Genomic DNA, 16,737 nt, shown 5'->3' with positions numbered 1-16,737 from the left:
GTGACCGCCTGGTTTACCAGGCTAAGGCAAGGAGGGGAATGACAGGAGCATTTTAATTTAAATAACACCTGGAAGTGCCATTTCCTGCAATATAGAGCCTTCAATCATGACCAATAAAGCTACTCTTTCACTATAAAGCATTGCACTATTATGCTGTATGGGAGGTTATAATATCTTAGCATGCTCAAAACACTCAAGATCATTTTATCTTTGTGAATTCACATTATCGGAATAATCGTGAATATCCTCACATGAGCGTGAATATTCACGAGAGAGTGTTTAGTGCTATAGTGGCAGAGCCGTTTCGGAACATTTTGGGGCCCTAATCAACATGTCACGGTAATAATACCATGGATGTATTATAAGACATCTTCCATGGTGGTTGCCCTGGCCGTAACCAGGGTTTAGAAATGAGTGAGGTTCAGAATCTTTTCTTTTAATGGAGCTTATTCACTGCATTTATGAATGAGCTTTGAGATTGGGACATTTTGATTGGATGACAAGCACTATTTTCTGAAAATGGCTCAGAAAAAGCCACTCATCGTTAATGTACCAAGACATCCGTATAGAGCTGAACAGTCACGTGACGTCTCTTGCCCCGGAAGTGAGTTCCCCATTCATTTTCTCCATAGACATTTAGAAAAATCCTTATATACATGTGACAAGTTTTAAGGCTGGAACCAAGCCAACCCGTGACCTACTGAATCCTGAGTGACCATAACCCCCCCTGCTTGTTAGCAAGGGGTGTCTCAAGAACCAGCCAACATTAGCCTCTCACCACATTAACTGCAAAAACCTGTGTGGAGACCAGCAGCTAGCTTACAGCGTCGATGCAAAATGGATCGCTTTGTTGTTAATTTGGATTTATTTGGCGGACTTACTGTCATAGGCGGATTATAACATGACGGGCCCCTGGGCCTGCATGCATAAAGGGCCCCCACTCACAGAGCACAATTAAGGTCATAACTAAGTAATAACAGGTCGCTTCTCATATTAGTTTGTTTCCTCGGATAGTGCACTTCGTTTGGGGTGGTGTGAAAGCGCAAACAAACTCTGGGGCGGAACAAACAAGTGAACTCTGATCCGCTTGAAAACGTGGGTCTCTGTTAGCTTGCAAGTGAACTCTAGCGTGGTTCGTTTGTTGTGTGAAAGCAAACCGGACTAAACACAAGAGCGCCAGTGCATCTGATGCACTTATGCAGTGCATCATGAGTAGAAGACGGTAGAAGGGAGCAAAACAAACACTGCGGCGCGCACACATGTACAGTACCTGCGCGCCTCGTGACGTACGTCATCATAACAACAACACATCGTTTGTCAACAGCTGGCTTGCCTTCTCCTTCGGTACGTAGGCTACTCGTCTCATCTGCAGAATGAAATGTTCAACAGCTTGCTGCTCATATTGGGCACATTCTTGTCAAATATTTATTTGATAGTAACACCAAAGTAAAACCAGAAATCTCAATATTGCAGGTGGTGTTGCTCCATGGTTTGTGTGTTGCGGATTCACTTGTGTTGTTCAGTCAGCCCTCAGCCAGGCAAGAAGCCTGCTGAAGAGAGGAGAGATTTCCCTTCTCTATTCTGTCCAATAGACGAGTGACCGTTTTGACCATGTGACATTGTTCATAAAGTTTGGTGCTTGTGACAAATTGCTGTGTGAAAGAGAACCAGACTAAATGAAAAATGAAACAATGTTGCAACTTCACCCCCCCGAATCGCACCGAGTCCACCAGCTTATATGTGAAAGCGACCTGAGGCTCTGGACCTGATTATCCATAATATATTGCATCGGCCGAGTGCCCGGGGGCAACAGCCAATTTTCCTTGTTTGGGTGGGTGGGGAGGGGGGTTGGCACCACACATTCAAATTAAATTCTTTATCATTTTCGTCATATTTTCTTTCATATTAGGCCTACTCTGCAGCTGAAATTAATCTTTAATACTAAAAGAATATTCATAATGAGAAAGAATCGTGATTGGTGTGTAGGTGCCCCCCCTCCTCCTTCACATTTCAATGTGTCCAGTTTTGTGTGATGAGAGAAAACCTGTTCACTGGAGGAACTGCTAAGAAAAGGTTGGCTGAAAACTACTTCCCCAAGTCTGCTCACCACAGTCAGGCTTTTCTTAACCCTGCCTGTTACCTGTGGGTGAGGCCGCGGGAAGTAGGGGTGCTGCAGGTGCTGCAGCACCCCCTAGATTTTCATTTTTTTTTCTTTTTTATGCCTCCGCCGGCGAAGCCAGGCCGAAGGCATTATGGATCCGGGTTGTCCGTCCGTACGGCCGTACGGATGTCCGTACGGATGTCCGTCCGTACGGATGTTTGTTAACGCCATATCTGAGGAACGCCTTGACGGAATTTAATCAGATTCGCCTTAAACATTCACTTAGGCTCAAGGATGATCTGATTAGATTTTGGTGGTCAAAGGTCAAAGGTCAAGGTCACTGTGACCTCTCGAACGCCATTTTCAAGCTTGTTAACGCGATATCTGAGGAACGCCTGGACGGAATTTCATCAGATTCGCCTTAAACATTCACTTAGGCTCAAGGATGATCTGATTAGATTTTGGTGGTCAAAGGTCAAGGTCACTGTGACCTCTCCAACGCCATTTTCAAGCTTGTTAACGCGATATCTGAGGAACGCCTGGACGGAATTTCATCAGATTCGCCTTAAACATTCACTTAGGCTCAAGGATGATCTGATTAGATTTTGGTGGTCAAAGGTCAAAGGTCAAGGTCACTGTGACCTCTCGAACGCCATTTTCAAGCTTGTTAACGCGATATCTGAGGAACGCCTGGACGGAATTTCATCAGATTGGCCTTAAACATTCACTTAGGCTCAAGGATGATCTGATTAGATTTTGGTGGTCAAAGGTCAAGGTCACTGTGACCTCTCAAACGCCATTTTCAAGCTTGTTAACGCGATATCTGAGGAACGCCTGGACAGAATTTCATCAGATTCGCCTTAAACATTCACTTAGGCTCAAGGATGAACTGATTCCATTTTGGTTATCAAAGGTCAAAGGTCAAGGTCACAGTGACCTAACAAATGCCATTTTCAAGCTCGGTAACGCCATATCTCAGTAACACATTGACCAATATTCTTCACATTTGGCTCAAATATCCAATTCTGCACAGAAACGCCTTGATGCAATTTCTTGCAATTTGGCTCCAACATCCACTTGGACTCAAGAATGAACTAATGGCGGAGGCATAAGTCCGCGTTGCGGTCGTTCTAGTTTGCAAATGTAATTAAAAATATTTTGCAGTGCACTATGTTCCTTTCTTGTTTAAGAATGTTTCGGGAAATGAAAATGTAGCCTATTTAAATAGAATTATCAACAATAACAATCAAGGAAGTTACATGCTTGTAGGCTAGAGAAGAAGAAGAAGCGCGCATGCACGCACATGTTGTGTTGAACCAACCAACAACCAATACGAATTGTTTAATCTGGCAATAAAGAAATGTGAACTTGACATGCTATTTTAATAGCCTACTCAAAAATGCACCTCCCACTATACAGCAAAGAGAGGAGTCAATGTTTCTTGATATATGCCATTCAGATCAGAATAATTAGTCTAGTCATTAAGTTTGCTGATAATATTTCTATCATGTTAAGTCTGTGTCATGTTAACTGGTGTATTCAGAGCAAATAGGGAGATATAGAGCATTATCATCATGCTATATATCTCCCTCTTTGCTCTGAATGAGTGAGAAAAGGAGAAAATACTGAATAATTACATCACAACAGTATCCTAATGTTAATTTAAAATGAGATATTCCTCTAAATATGCAAAAACAAAAGTAAAAAAAAAACATTCATTTTTCGAGTCCCTTCCTCCCAGCACCCCCTACTTAAAGTGACTTCCAGCGGCCCTGGGTGAGAGATCTCATCTCAACAATTTAAAGATCTCTCTTTAAAGATCTCTCACCCCATTCATACATCTCTCACTAACTGTAGAATAAGGGTGAGAGATGGTTTTCACAACTTAAAAGAGTGAAGAACGAACTAGTCGAGTTGATGCTTGTGGAAAGTTTTCTCTATGAACTGGACGTGTTTTTTGCAGTGGCGATTCTAGAGACAGCATGGTGGCTCAGTGGTTAGCGCTGTTGCCTCACAGCAAGAAGGTCCCGGGTTCGAACCCCGGTCCGTCCCAGGTCCTTTCTGTGTGGAGTTTGCATGTTCTCCCCATGTTTGTGTGGGTTTTCTCCGGGTGCTCCGGTTTCCTCCCACCATCAAATACATCTATGTTAGGGTTGATACTCCTGCCGGTGGTGCACCTGACCAAGGCAATGGTGAAAGAGCTGGGGTTGGTCCCTGGACGCTGCGCTGCGGCTGCCCACTGCTCCTAATTCTAGGAAGGTTCCTAGTAGAGGATGGGTCAAATGCAGAGGATGAATTTCCCCATGGGGATAAAGGATAACTTAAGAGTCTGTAGGGGCCCTAGGCAAAAATTCCCCGGGGCCTTCCAACCTCATCACCATCATTTTATTAATAACCTGACATCAACATACATCAATATTATCATTAGAATTCCTCTAGGACATATTTTATTAGCCTATTCATAACTTTGATACATGGTGCAAAGTTAACTTTTTTGTCCACCGGCCAAATGTCTAGTGAATGTTCAAATGTTACCAGCCACTCACTGGATTAGCATTGTTTGTTTGTTTTTGGCAGGTGGTGAGTAGAGATGGGAAAAGTACCCACATTCTGTACTTAAAGGGACAGCTCACCCTAAAATCCAAAATACATATGTTCCCTCTCACCTGTAGTGCTATTTATCCATCGATATTGTTTTGTGTTATTTGCCTGAGTTTTGGAGATATCAGACATGTTCGTCGAGTCACCTCACATGTTCGTCGAGTCACCTCACATGTTCGTCGAGTCACCTCACATGTTCGTCGAGTCACCTCACATCTTCGTCGAGTCACCTCACATCTTCGTCGAGTCACCTCACGTCTTCGTCGAGTCACCTCACGTCTTCGTCGAGTCACCTCACATCTTCTTCGAGTCACCTCACATCTTCGTCGAGTCACCTCACGTCTTCGTCGAGTCACCTTACGTCTTCGTCGAGTCACCTCACGTCTTCGTCGAGTCACCTCACATCTTCGTCGAGTCACCTCACATCTTCGTCGAGTCACCTCACATCTTCGTAGAGTCACCTCACATCTTCGTCGAGTCACCTCACATCTTCGTCGAGTCACCTCACATCTTCGTCGAGTCACCTCAGATCTTCGTCGAGTCACCTCACATCTTCGTCGAGTCACCTCACATCTTCATCGAGTCACCTCACATGTTCGTCGAGTCAGCTCACATCTTTGTCGAGTCACCTCACATCTTCGTCGAGTCACCTCACATCTTCGTCGAGTCACCTCACATCTTCGTAGTCACCTCACATCTTCGTAGAGTCACCTCACATCTTCGTCGAGTCACCTCACATCTTCGTAGAGTCACCTCACATCTTCGTCGAGTCACCTCACATCTTCGTCGAGTCACCTCACATCTTCGTCGAGTCACCTCACATCTTCGTCGAGTCACCTCACATCTTCGTCGAGTCACCTCACATCTTCGTCGAGTCACCTCACATCTTCGTCGAGTCACCTCACATCTTCGTCGAGTCACCTCACATCTTCGTCGAGTCACCTCACATCTTCGTCGAGTCACCTCACATCTTCGTCGAGTCACCTCACATCTTCGTCGAGTCACCTCACATCTTCGTCGAGTCACCTCACATCTTCGTCGAGTCACCTCACATCTTCGTCGGGCTGCAGACGATCAGGGAGGACCTGCCCAGCAAGAAGAAGGAGCCCCAATTCGTCAGCATCAGCAAGAACTACAGATCTGTCATACGGCCACGCAGTATGGAAATCAGGTGTCCATTCTGTGTTGGCCATAGAGAGGATCTGGACTGGAGTCTGTGTGAAGTGCTCTTCATTGATTGCTGCTCCACCTGCTGGACTGGGTGAGGTTGCACATGGCTGACGTGGAGGAGAAGGCCAGGGAGGTGCTGCATAGTGCGAGCCCTGCCCTACCACAGCTGCTGGGTTGTGGTGGTGAGTTAGGTGCTGCAAGCAGGGCTGTATTACTGAACGGGCATACCGGGCATTCGCCAGGGGCCCGAGAGCTCAGGGGGCCCATGAGCTAGAGTCTCTTCGCAGGCCGCCGCAGGCGGCCTGCGAAGAGACTAACTGATGGGGCCCCTGAGCTCACTTTGCAGCTGAGACTCTAGCTTATGGGCCCCTGAGCTCACTTTGCAGCTGAGACTCTAGCTTATGGGCCCCTGAGCTCACTTTGCAGCTGAGACTCTAGCTTATGGGCCCCTGAGCTCACTTTGCAGCTGAGACTCTAGCTTATGGGCCCCTGAGCTCACTTTGCAGCTGAGACTCTAGCTTATGGGCCCCTGAGCTCACTTTGCAGCTGAGACTCTAGCTTATGGGCCCCTGAGCTCACTTCGCAGCTGAGACTCTAGCTTATGGGCCCCCTGAGCTCACTTCGCAGCTGAGACTCTAGCTTATGGGCCCCTGAGCTCACTTCGCAGCTGAGACTCTAGCTTATGGGCCCCTGAGCTCACTTTGCAGCTGAGACTCTAGCTTATGGGCCCCTGAGCTCACTTTGCAGCTGAGACTCTAGCTTATGGGCCCCTGAGCTCACTTCGCAGCTGAGACTCTAGCTTATGGGCCCCCTGAGCTCACTTCGCAGCTGAGACTCTAGCTTATGGGCCCCTGAGCTCACTTCGCAGGCGGCCTGCGAAGAGACTCTAGCTCAGGGGTGCCCAAATTCTTTCCCATGAAGGGCCAAAACTCAATCTGGGTGGAGGGCCGAGGGCCAAAAATAAACGTTGTGGAATTACATTAAAATGTATTGTGTTTTATAGAAAATTAACATTCTAAATCTAAAATAACATTTCAATATAATAATCTACTTTTTATCTGTTTGGTAATTGTAATAATTTGCAATTGGTTATATATATTTAAAAAAAAACATCTGCATTTGTGGGGAGCTTAAACATTTAATCAGTAAACACCCAGTTAAAAACAGTTGTATTTTCCACCTTTGTAATCAAGAGAGAAATTTGACTTAATTCACAACTTGAAAAATCCTCAAGGTACTTTGAAAATCAGCTTTATTGTTCATCTTTTGTAAACAATTTGTCATGACAATTTGCAGGGATGCAATCTCAGGAGTGAACACAGTATATCTGCAGCCACATTCAGACACTGTTTCACAAAGTCACCACATGAAAAAGCTGTCCACCCTTTGCAATCAGTGCAGATATCTGATAACTTGCCCGAGTTGCATTCTGGATAAAAAAAAATTTTTTTTTTGCGCTGTGAGGGGGGGCCCGTGAGGGGGGCATGCCCAGGGGCCCGTGAAGTCATAATCCGTCTATGGCTGCAAGGCAAGTTGGAAGAGGCCAGACAGAGGTGCTGGTGAAGCAGGCGACCCTGCAGCCCGCTGCCAGGAGCATGTACAAGCTGATGATGGACAACCTGCTCAGCAAGATGCCCGTATACAACCCCAGAGTTTCAACAGAGCTTGATGTGAAGTGGAGACACTGGCATGAGGAGGTTAACTGCCGTCTGCTGGACAACTCCTTCCCTAGCAACCCCCACCTGGAGCTTATCTGTAAGATCCTAGTGGGGGATGAGGACACTCTGCTGGAGCACAAGGAGTCTCACAATCTACACTTGAACCTGGCTATGACCCAGTCTCATAATCTACACTTGAACCTGGCTATGACCCAGTCTCATAATCTACACTTAAACCTGGCTATGACCCAGTCTCATAATCTACACTTAAACCTGGCTATGACCTAGTCTCACAATCTACACTTGAACCTGGCTATGACCCAGTCTCATAATCTACACTTGAACCTGGCTATGACCCAGTCTCATAATCTACACTTGAACCTGGCTATGACCCAGTCTCATAATCTACACTTGAACCTGGCTATGACCCAGTCTCATAATCTACACTTGAACCTGGCTATGACCCAGTCTCACAATCTACACTTGAACCTGGCTATGGCTATAGTCAAAGAAGGGACCATGGAAGCATGATGAATGGTCAACAACACCCTCATGAAAGCTCTTCTTTTTTTGCTCTCTTTTTGGGGTACTGTATATATTTTTGGAGTACTGTATATATTTTTGGGGAACTGTATATATTTTTGGGGTACTGTATATAACGTCAAGTACTGTAATCAAAATGTGTTCTTTGATAATAAACACTTTTCATGGTGTGCAAAAAAAACGTTAAATTAATTAAAGAATGACACAATTATCCATTGTGGTGGGGTCTCATAAATTATATCTTTATATCATTATAGTCTGTCCTACTGTTTAGAAATTAGAACCCAATATGATACCAAACTTTTTTTTACTTAGTAGCCCCAGAAGGCCACCCAAGCAGCAGACAGGTCTACATGGAACTTTTGTTTTAAGGGTTTACATGATTAAGTTCAGTTGTGCAAATCCTTAGCCTGTCTGGACAAATCTGGATGGAAATGAAGTGAATAATTGGTGCTTTGGCGCCTTGCTCAAGGGTTCTATCTTCTGTGATGCCAGTTGCCAAAGGAGGGAAGAGCACCCTTTGACAACTGCCATGACAGAGCCCTTGAGCAAGGCACTAAACCACAAATTGTTCCTGTGGAGCTATTCACTGTCAATCAGTTTCCAGCTGTGAATCTCTTTTCTACATACCCGTACTGTATGCATGTCTCTCTGTATCATTTTCCTCTGACAGTCGGCCTGACATGGATATATATATACTGTGTGTGTGATATATATATATATATATATATATCTATATATCACACACATATGTGTGTGTGTGTGTGTGTGTGTGTGTGTGTGTGTGTGTGTGTGTGTGTGTGGAGATAGATAGATAGGCTACTGTAGATAGAGAGAGCAATAGATAGATGGATGGATGTTCAATTTGTTCTACAATTCTATTAGAATTCCAACATGTTTCAATACACAAACTGTTGGTTTTTAAAGATTTCGTCTTTCGTTGAGATTTATTTTATTTTATGTTCTTGTTCAGCCAATACAGAGAGAAACAGGTCTGATGGTAAATGGCGTTCTCCATTAAGGGGTCTCAAATGTGGAACACACTGCTGGAGGAAATAAAACTAAACCTAGAAATTAAGGGTTTTAATAAAAAGGTCAAAGACTGGTTGAAGCTCCACCAGGTCTGTACACACTCCTAACTAAACTGAACATAATTTGAACTGTCTTAACTGTGATATTTGAATTGTTACTGTATTGAAATTTGACCTGAATTTTACTTTTAGTATCTGATCTTTGCTATGTGTCTTTTTATTGTATTTTGCTGTATTTTTGTGTATTTTTATTTTTATTTTACAGGAATGTTTGGTTACATCTAGGGACTGGCATTGCAAACTAGCCCTGGGCTATACATGCTTTGGTACAAAACATCATAGGTTTATTGACATTTTATGTTGTGAACACTATATGTACGTGTGCCTGTCCCTATTCAAATAAACAAATAAATGAAATGAAATAAATCCCTTCATTGCCGTAGTACCTGAAATTATAATGGTACTTCAGTGAATGCAGCTCATAGCAGAATTCCATCTGAAGAGTGTGTGTCACAGTCTGTAATAGTATTACTGTATTGGAAATTGTAATCCCTTACACGACTCATGTCTGGGGAAAGTAATATATTACAGTAATAATATTACTAAGTAATATATTACTACTGCCAAACACGACAGACACGACGATGAGGATGTCGTTCAGTCATACCTCACTGGATTGACAGTTCCAGTCTGCCACCACAGCCCAGGAAAGTTCCTGACAAAGCCAAATGAAGCTCTGTGCTATATTTGGCCTTATCCTCACCATGGACTGTACATCCTCACCAGCAGAGGCAGCATCCTCACCATGGACTGTACATCCTCACCAGCAGAGGCAGCATCCTCACCATGGACTGTACATCCTCACCAGCAGAGGCAGCATCCTCACCATGGACTGTACATCCTCACCAGCAGAGGCAGCATCCTCACCATGGACTGTACATCCTCACCAGCAGAGGCAGCATCCTCACCATGGACTGTACATCCTCACCAGCAGAGACAGCATCCTCACCATGGACTGTACATCCTCACCAGCAGAGACAGCATCCTCACCATGGACTGTACATCCTCACCAGCAGAGGCAGCATCCTCACCATGGACTGTACATCCTCACCAGCAGAGGCAGCATCCTCACCATGGACTGTACATCCTCACCAGCAGAGGCAGCATCCTCACCATGGACTGTACATCCTCACCAGCAGAGGCAGCATCCTCACCATGGACTGTACATCCTCCTCACCAGCAGAGGCAGCATCCTCACCATGGACTGTACATCCTCCTCACCAGCAGAGGCAGCATCCTCACCATGGACTGTACATCCTCACCAGCAGAGGCAGCATCCTCACCATGGACTGTACATCCTCACCATGGACTGTACATCCTCACCAGCAGAGGCAGCATCCTCACCATGGACTGTACATCCTCACCAGCAGAGGCAGCATCTGACAGTGAGAGGAAGACAGTCAGCGCTGGACCCACGCTGCCTGGCTGCTTGCAGAGAGCGCTGCAACAGCCTCTACTGGCCAGAGCAACAGGTGGCATGGTCTCTGTGTGTGTGCGCGTGTGTGTGTGTGTGTGTGTGTGTGTGTGTGTGTGTGTGTGTGTGTGTGTGTGTGTGTGTGTGTGAGTGAGTGTGTGTGTGTGTGTGTGAGAGAGAGAGAGAGAGAGAGAGAGAGAGAGAATAGAAGTATCTGTGTGACTGAGAAATAATCTATTCAGTGTGTGTGTGTGTGTGTGAGAGAGAGAGAGAGAGAGAGAGAGAGATAGAGAGAGAGTAAACACAACAAGTATTTGTATGAGAGATACAATGCAAGTGTGTGTGTGTGTGAGAGAGAGAGAGAGAGAGAGAGAGAATAGAAGTATCTGTGTGACTGAGAAATAATCTATTCAGTGTGTGTGTGTGTGTGTGTGTGTGTGTGAGAGAGAGAGAGTGAGAGAGATAGAGAGATAGACACACTGAAAGAATGCAAGCAAGACCCGTGTGTTGCTTTTTCAGCCTGCCTGACCTACTGTCCTCTCCACTCCCCTTGGAGCCTAGTCTGGGCACCTTTCACCCCGCTTTTTGTCATGGGGCGTAAACCACTGAACCAGAATGAACACCGGAAGGCAGTGCGCCAAAAAACGTCTTTGTTGCCGTTAGCTTGACGTCTCTTCCCTCGATTAATTGTCTGATGCAAAGCTTCTGTATTGGCTTAAAAGATGTGAGATTGTGAATCCGCAATGTTTCTAAAAGAACTTCTTCAAAAACTTCGTTCGGTACGTCCATCTTTTGTTTTGTTGTTTGCCGTTCTGATACTTGGGTCAAATTGTCAAGTTAACGTGAAAGTTGACGAGCTAGAAACGCTGCCCATCCGGTCTAGGGCGGGCTCTAGGCCGGAACCAGGTAGGGTGACAAAATCAATTGTGGGCGGGAGCCAGGCTCTTTCTCGCCGAGGAGAGCCTGGTGACGCGAGGTTACTCACGAGGAGTCGAGGCTGGTGTCAAACCGTACCGGTGGCATTCATCCATCTAGCCACTAGTAGCCAGACAGCCGCCCCGGGAGCAGCCAGGCAGCGACGGACGTATCTTTGACTCTTTTAACGGCAAAGGAAAAACACGCGGCGATGGATCCACTGGTCGCTGCCGTGGACCAGGGCACCAGCTCCACGAGGTTTCTGGTGAGTGATGTTGTGATGCAGCCCGGCTAGCCTAGCAGCTAGCTAACGTTACGCTACGCCGTTCATGTTAACGTCTTCGAACATTCCGTTGATCAGTCTTTCTCCCATGAGGTAATTGTTCATGGTTTCTGCAACAATCTTAGCCACCTCGTCACAGTCAAACTCTACAAATGCATAGCCTTTACTGCCACCTGTCTGGAAACCAAGATACAAGAGAAAAGAACAGACACAACTAAAGTTAGGTGTTACCTATCTGAATTGATTCCTAGTTCTTCATACCTGCACTTTGTAAGATGAAAACTTTCTTTGGATTTGCTATTTGAAATGTATTTTTCCTCAAGTTGTTGTAGGCACATGGGTTTTATCACACTGCCAATAGGAGGAGCAAGTGATAAGCTTAACGCACCATAATACTATAGGCACAGTTATCTGACCCCAGACCACTGGGAGGACCTGAGGTCATTTTCAGTCTGTGCCACAAGCCAAATTATGTGTACACCTTTTCTACTGGGGATTTGATGTGTCGCCTTTCATTTGTAATACTGGGAGGTTGTTAGTTCGATCTCCGGGCCGAGTCATACCAAAGACTATAAAAACGGGACCTATTTGCCTCCCTGCTTGGCACTCAGCATCAAAGGGTTGGAATTGGGGGGTTAGATCACCATATGATTCCCGAGCGCGGCACTGCTGCCGCTCACCGCTCCCCCAGGGGATGGGTCAAATGCGGAGAACAAATTTCGCACACTCAGGTGTGTGACAATTAGTGGGACTTTACCTTTACTTTACTTAACTGTAATAGATCATGCCTTTGGAATCCATCCTTAACACTGTTGCAACAAATGCCTTGGCACCAGCAGGGATATTGTAGCTGTTTGAAAATGCAGCCACCGCTTGTCTAGTGATAACCGTGTTAAAATCAGGGGTGTAGTGGTAAATACAGAGGTGGGTAAACTATCCAAGGTGAGTAGTTTACGCACCTTGTTTGCCCTTATTGATTTATACAGTTGATCTGAAAATAGGCGAGTAAACTATCTGCCTCATTTCAAAGGGGTGGGTGAACTGCGTTTACTTGCGTTTATCCTCCACGACACCCCTGGTTAAAATATGGGGCTTAGCAATTATGATTGAAATCAATATTGTGATAGTCTTGAAAACAAGAGGTGTGATGTCAAACTTTTTTCTCTCCTTTTCAAATAAATATTCCTTAAAATGTTTCATACCTCATTTTGTCAAGAGTTTTTAACAGAGTTTATCATTCATCTAGACAGCAGTGAGCATTATCAACATGATGGCCGCTATATGATTCCACTGAATGATGATAATGATATGATAATCGTATGCTAAACAATATATTGCCTATCGGCACAGCCCTATTCTGCAGGTGGCTGAGGAAAATACAGGTATTGTTACTTAGAAGCCCATCCTAAAACACATTGCCAAGAGAGATGTTCTATGCTGGAAAAAGGAGCAGAGTCGAGTGTCTCCCGTGGAGCATGATTTCTGTCACGTTAGTTACCTTTTTACTCCTGGCCAGTCGCAGCCTCAGGACTGTTCCAAACTGTTGAAAGTATGATTTGAGCTGAGTCTCAAACAGGCCAACAGGCAGGTGGCCCACATAGACCACTCCTGGGCTGTCACTGTACGCCTACACAAGAAAAGGAAGAAGAAAAAGAATAAGAAAAATAAGAAATTGTGTGACGCAGACGCAGTCAGAGAAATATCAAACATTGGAAGCAGACCTAGCTAACGCTAGAAGCTAAGTGACATCTGACGTAACGTTTGCTGGAAGCTGAGTCGTCTTAACTAGCTAAAAGCTAAATGGTTTATGGGCGACAACGAATACCTGGAACAACGCAGTTAAAAGACGTGGGCAAGTTTTTACAAACATAAAAACAGCGACGTTGAGGTATAGTCTCAGGGTTATTTGAACACGTTTCACTAAGGACCATTGCATTCGCCACGAACCTTGCCAGGTCTCTTCTTCACCGCCTGGACCTTTTTCTTGAACTCTGCTTCTTCTTTGGGGTTCAACGCCAGCAGCTCTTTAGCCGGGTTAGCAGCCGCAGCCGCTTTGCCTTCGGTCATCGCAGTTAATTGGCGATTTCTAAAATAAACTGACAAAAAAACACCCGAGAAATAATCGCCCAGCTCCACAGAATACACCACGTTGGTCTTTTCATCCGGTTGCCCATGCGGTCACAAAAACGACGTCATGAAAGAGACGATCTGCATGAACTGGAACTCTAGATACGCTTCAAACAGCGCCATCTACCGTACTGGAGGTCTATCTACCGAGGGGAGGGTGGGGGGCTCTTCTCGGCGAGAAGAAAGAGCCTGGCTGATTTTGTCCCCCTGCCTGGTTCCGGTGTCATGCCGAGTTTTGCACCCCCGCCGCAAAATGCATCCCCACCTCACGGGAGCGTATTGTAATGATTTATAGGGAAACTTAACTGTTTACAAATTATATAATTGTCTGGGTAGACATGATCTCCAGGCCAGGGGGGTCTGTCCTGGCTCATGGAGACCGACTTTGATGCATAAAATCCGCATCGAGGTGACTTCCATGCTTGGGGCTCTCTTCTGGCTCATGGAGGCCGACTTTGGTACTTGAAATCCGGCTACAGGTTACCTCAAGGCCTGGGATCTCTCCTAGCTTTATGGAGGGGGAGGCAAGTCTCGGCGGTTTGTACCTGCCGAGAGTTGCATCCCTGTTTTTAAGTTAAAACAGCCCCAAAATGCGGTGGGGATGCAATTCTCGGCGGGGGTGCAAAACTCGGCATGACACCGGTGTTATGCCGAGAAATGCCCCCACGGCGAAAATGCCCCCCCTGCTCTATAACGAGAGCGAGCGGGGGAAGGGGGGGGGGGGTTGAGTAAATCTATGAAGCCTCGTTTCTTCTCAATGTCACCAGCTGATATTTATGGCTGTTTGTGAGTGACATTGAGAATTTCAGAGGGTTACACACTCCAAAAACATGTCATTTCTCTGTACTTACAGGCTAAGTAGAGGGTATGATGTGAATTTACCTTGTAAGAAGCCTACTTGTACCAAATCTGTACTTAGGTTACAGGGCAAGTGTTGTGTTTTTGTGCAATTAGGCCAAATCTGGTACCCTGTACTTATAGCCTATGTAAGATTAGTCTTTAAACAGTAGCCTAATGTTGACCTACGTTGGGAGCTGTGTCTCACAACTCAAACCCCCCCCCCCCCCCCCCCCCTCCGCTCGCTCTCACTCGTTATAGAGCAGGGGGGGGGCATTTTCGCCGTGGGGGCATTTCTCGGCATAACACCGGCCTAGAGCCCACCCTAGACAGGAAGTAACAGCGGAAATAGTTCGTTCACTTGACAATTAGACACAAATCAGAAAATAAAACGGCAAACGACAAAACAAAAGATGGAAGTTTTTGAAGAAGTTCTTGTAGAAACATTGCGGATTCACAATCTCACATATTTTAAGCCAATACAGAATCTTTACTTTTCAAACAAATGGCCGGTTGATGGAATAGTTATAACACTAGTTGTCTGTCCGCTGTTATTGATAATGGAGGATCGAATAGGCTACAACAGTGGAAGCATCTCTGCTGCGTGTGCTGGGAAAGACATGGACATTGATCATACGATTTCACATGGCAAGTACTCCATTGTCTTTGGCTCTCCAGAAACCTTCCTCGGCAGTTACTAGAAATGTGCTAACGCTACAACTTGTGTTGTTGTTCTTTTCAGGCTCTAGCTAACGTAACCTCGCCGCGTCAAGCTAACGGCAACAAAGACGTTTCTTGGCGCACTTATTTCCGGTTGCTTGGTTTGCGCCCCCACGAGAAAAAGCGGGGTGAATGGTGCCCAGACTACGAGAGAGACAGCAGCACAGAACAAACAACCAAGTGTCACTTTGAAATAAATCAATGCATTAATTTCCCTGTGATCTGTTGGGCCAATGCTACAAACTGTAAACAGGGAGGGAGGAGCAGAAAGAGGGAGGGGGTGGAGTCAGTGTCACTCCAGTATAAAAGGATGAAGCGACAGACAGTGTGGATTCAGATCAGCACTGAACGTGGCAACATCACAGCTCCAAACCTCTGATATGGCAACAACACAAATCATCTACTTCACAGTGAACGGGAGACCAGAGCAGGCCGAGTTCCCAGTGGATTGTCCTGCACAGGATGTAAAAGGTAGGTACTTTTTGTGTGTGTGTGTGTGTGTGTGTGTGTGTGTGTGTGTGTGTGTGTGTGTGTGTGTGTGTGTGTGTGTGTGTGTCTGTGTCTGTGTGTGTGTGTGTGTGTGTGTGTGTGTGTGTGTGTGTGTGTGTGTGTGTGTGTGTGTGTGTGTAAAATGATACTAGATTAGCATTGGTGCACCGTGCACAGCACTAGATAAGAAGAACCTCAGCCACATGAACCAACAGCTCCCTCTGCTGAGAGTATACACCAACTTCAGCTCTGCAGGTACATAGTATATTTCACATTGATTATTGTAACATTTTCATTATTTGGTAGCAGTTGCAAATATGTGTGGTCGGTGTGTGTTATATATATATATATATATATATATATATATATATATATATATATATATATATATATATATATATAAAACACACACACACACTGCCATAAGGACACTGAACTCTATAACGAGTCCGACCCCCATATCTCTGCTGCTATGACTGTATTGTGTATTGTTATTGTGTTTTATGTATTACGATGTTCAATGTTGGATTGGCTTACGTATGAACTGTACTTAAAACAAATTCCACCAGCCTGGCTGTGTGGTCATTAAAGAATCTAATCTAATACACGTGTGTGTGTGTGTGTGTGTGTGTGTGTGTGTGTGTGTGTGTGTGTGTGTGTGTGTGTGTGTGTGTGTGTGTGTGTGTGTGTGTGTGTGCGTGCGTGCGTGCGTGCGTGCGTGCGTGCGTGCGTGCGTGCGTGCGTGTGTGTAAAATGATGCTAGATATAGCATTGGTGCACCGTGCACA

At 45.4% G+C, this 16,737-nt stretch overlaps 1 protein-coding gene and 1 pseudogene across 2 annotated transcripts in view; both read right to left on the bottom strand.

Moving 5' to 3' along the window:
- Window positions 1-16,737, bottom strand: part of LOC310777967 (ATP-binding cassette sub-family C member 12-like) — a gene marked incomplete at both ends in the record, with an annotated part of 450,252 nt that overhangs the window by 234,295 nt on the left and 199,220 nt on the right. The window lies entirely within an intron of this gene.
- LOC310778753 (MKI67 FHA domain-interacting nucleolar phosphoprotein pseudogene) lies at window positions 11,807-13,920 on the bottom strand (annotated as a pseudogene). The gene is made up of 3 exons (XR_014554049.1): window positions 13,724-13,920; window positions 13,275-13,403; window positions 11,807-11,953 (listed from the first exon to the last, which is right to left on the bottom strand). The product of XR_014554049.1 is annotated as an MKI67 FHA domain-interacting nucleolar phosphoprotein pseudogene (transcript).

The sequence above is a fragment of the Poromitra crassiceps genome (assembly GCF_964638095.1).
Source record: "Poromitra crassiceps genome assembly, chromosome: 6".
Lineage (NCBI taxonomy): Eukaryota > Metazoa > Chordata > Actinopteri > Beryciformes > Melamphaidae > Poromitra > Poromitra crassiceps.
Note: the sequence above shows the minus strand (reverse complement) of the source record. Positions and strands in the feature narration are given on the sequence as shown.